At 34.5% G+C, this 2473-nt stretch overlaps 1 non-coding gene across 1 annotated transcript; it reads right to left on the bottom strand.

The window, feature by feature from the left end:
• Positions 1-1526: 1526 nt before the first annotated feature.
• On the bottom strand, positions 1527-1633 carry LOC136207574 (small nucleolar RNA R71). Its single transcript, XR_010676709.1, has one exon. It is a non-coding gene; the product is annotated as a small nucleolar RNA R71 (small nucleolar RNA).
• Positions 1634-2473: the final 840 nt, after the last annotated feature.

The raw sequence follows: 2473 nt of genomic DNA on the forward strand, positions 1-2473 counted from the left end.
AAATTCAGTAACATTTAGACATTGTTCCATTTTAGTTTACATTTTGGTAGTGGACCGACCCAGTCCCTATTACGAAGTTACATCGAGAAGATTGAGTAGAGGATTCGTCCCGGAGCCTGACAAACTCTAACGAAACCCAAGGAAAGGATTGATCAACCCGTTCACTTGCACGCCGTTGAAGAATTCAATGCTCCATATTCTCTGTAAACTTATATCAATTTATATTTCATCTAATAAAGTCCGTTCTATTCGATAGATCGTTATGCAGCACTTATGGTAACCAATCCACTAAAGTGACTGCTGGTGTTTTCATTAAAACGTATTTAATTCAAATCTTTACAAGGAAACTTTGTTGAACACTTAGGCAAATTATTATCTCGAAAGAGTTTTAATTTGATTAAGGGCAACTATCCCGAAAGGGTTTTGTCGCGTTCAAAGCCAATTAATTAGAGGTTCCGTCATTTATTTCATCTTTATAATTCATACAAAGTTTAAAGTTGTTTCTTTGCTTAATGCAAACGAATACATTAGTTTACTTTTCTAAAAAGTACTAAACGTTCCTGTTTTGCAAATTCATTCTTAATCAGAATATTTTCTAACATTTTCATATTCTAATCTAATTCTCATTCTAGCAATTTCATAACCAAAATCCAATTCAACGATTTCCATATTATAAAAAAATCCAATTCAACGATTTCCATATTATAAACCTTTAAAAGTAAATTCAACCGATTATAAATAAGTTTTGTTAAAAAACGTTCCCTGTGGGATCGATATCTTTTATTACTACAAGCGTATACCGTGCACTTGCGGAAATCGCTCAACAAGTTTTTGGCGCCGTTGCCGGGGAACGCCAAAATTTTTGACAAAATTTTAAATTTTTCGTGTTTTATTACGAATCTAGGTTTATTCATATTTATTCAAACTTTTATATTTTATTTATTTTCAATTATTAATATATTTGCTTTTCAAAAATTCTGTTTTGTAGGTAGTTTCGGTTCGTGAAAAATTTCAAGTTCATACGCAGTTCTCGAAATTCGGGCACGTCACCAGACCCTTTTAATCCAGAAATTGAAAAGACCCTTAAAAAGAATAAGAGAGAAAAGAAAAAGAAAAATAAAACCCCAATAAAAATTAAAAATACCGAGCCAGAAGTTATGGCCACACTTATGGATTACGCTAGGCCAGGAGTGGCCGGTGTAACAAACAGTATAGTTAGACCCCAGATAAATGCAAATCATTTTGAAATTAAGCCTGCGTTGCTTAATATGTTACAAAATAATGTAACGTTTTTCGGGTTACCTAACGAAAATCCTAATACCCATTTGACAAATTTCTTAGAAATTCGTGACACTTTTAAAATTACTGATGTAACTACAGAAGCAATCAAACTTCGCCTTTTTCCTTTTACTTTGAAGGATCGAGCCAAAGAATGGTTGACTTCTATGCCAGCAGCATTAATTGAGACTTGGGAGCAATTGGCCCAAGCGTTTTTATCAAAAATTTTCCCTTTAGCAAAAACCGCAAGAGTCATTAAAGAGTTAACATCTTTTTCTCAAAATGATAATGAAACTCTTTATGAGGCTTGGGAACGTTTTAAAGAACTTCAACGTTTATGCCCACACCATCAATTGTCCGCTGAACTTTTAATGCAAACATTTTATAATGGACTAAATCCTACAACAAGAGGTTCATTGGATGCTATGTCTGGAGGGTTATTCATGAAGAAAACATCTGCCCAAGCAAGAGAACTTTTGGAGGAAATGGCAATCAACAGCAGTATGTGGCCCGCAGAACGTGGACACATACCAATAGCAAAACCATCATCCTCAGCAACATCATCAGTTAAAGGTATAGTGAATCTTGATCCAGTAGCGATGTTGCAAGCCCAATTTTCTGCCTTATCGCACAAAATTGATAGGTTTATGGCACCGTCTGATCTTAATGGTCAACCAATCCATACAGAAGTGGATTACGAAGGTATGAGTGAAATTGAACAGGTAAATTTTGTCCAAGGGCAAAACCAAACTAATAATCCTTATTCCAATACATAAAATCTTGGATGGAGAAATCATCCTAACTTTAACTGGAGAGATAATAATAATAATAATGTAAATGCTAATCAAAATCGTACTAGTAATTATCAAAATCAATCGAGAGATACGATTAGCACTTTATCTTCTAAAATCGACAAATTCATAGATGCGATGAGCAGAAAAATAAGTAATCACGACGATGGTTTTAAACGGATCGAAAATAAATTCGATCAGCTTATTAAAAACCAATCATCTAGCATCCATAATTTGGAGATTCAAATTGGACAACTCGCTAAATCAATTCCATCCCGCAAAGAGGGAAGTCTTCCAAGCCATACGGAAGAAAATCCGAAAGAGCATGTTAATGCTATCACTCTTCGATCAGGAAAAAATTACTTAGGTCCGGAAATGCCCGGAAATTCGACTTTACCTGGAAC

This window comes from Euphorbia lathyris, chromosome 9 (assembly GCF_963576675.1).
Source record: "Euphorbia lathyris chromosome 9, ddEupLath1.1, whole genome shotgun sequence".
In the NCBI taxonomy this organism is placed as follows: Eukaryota; Viridiplantae; Streptophyta; class Magnoliopsida; order Malpighiales; family Euphorbiaceae; genus Euphorbia; species Euphorbia lathyris.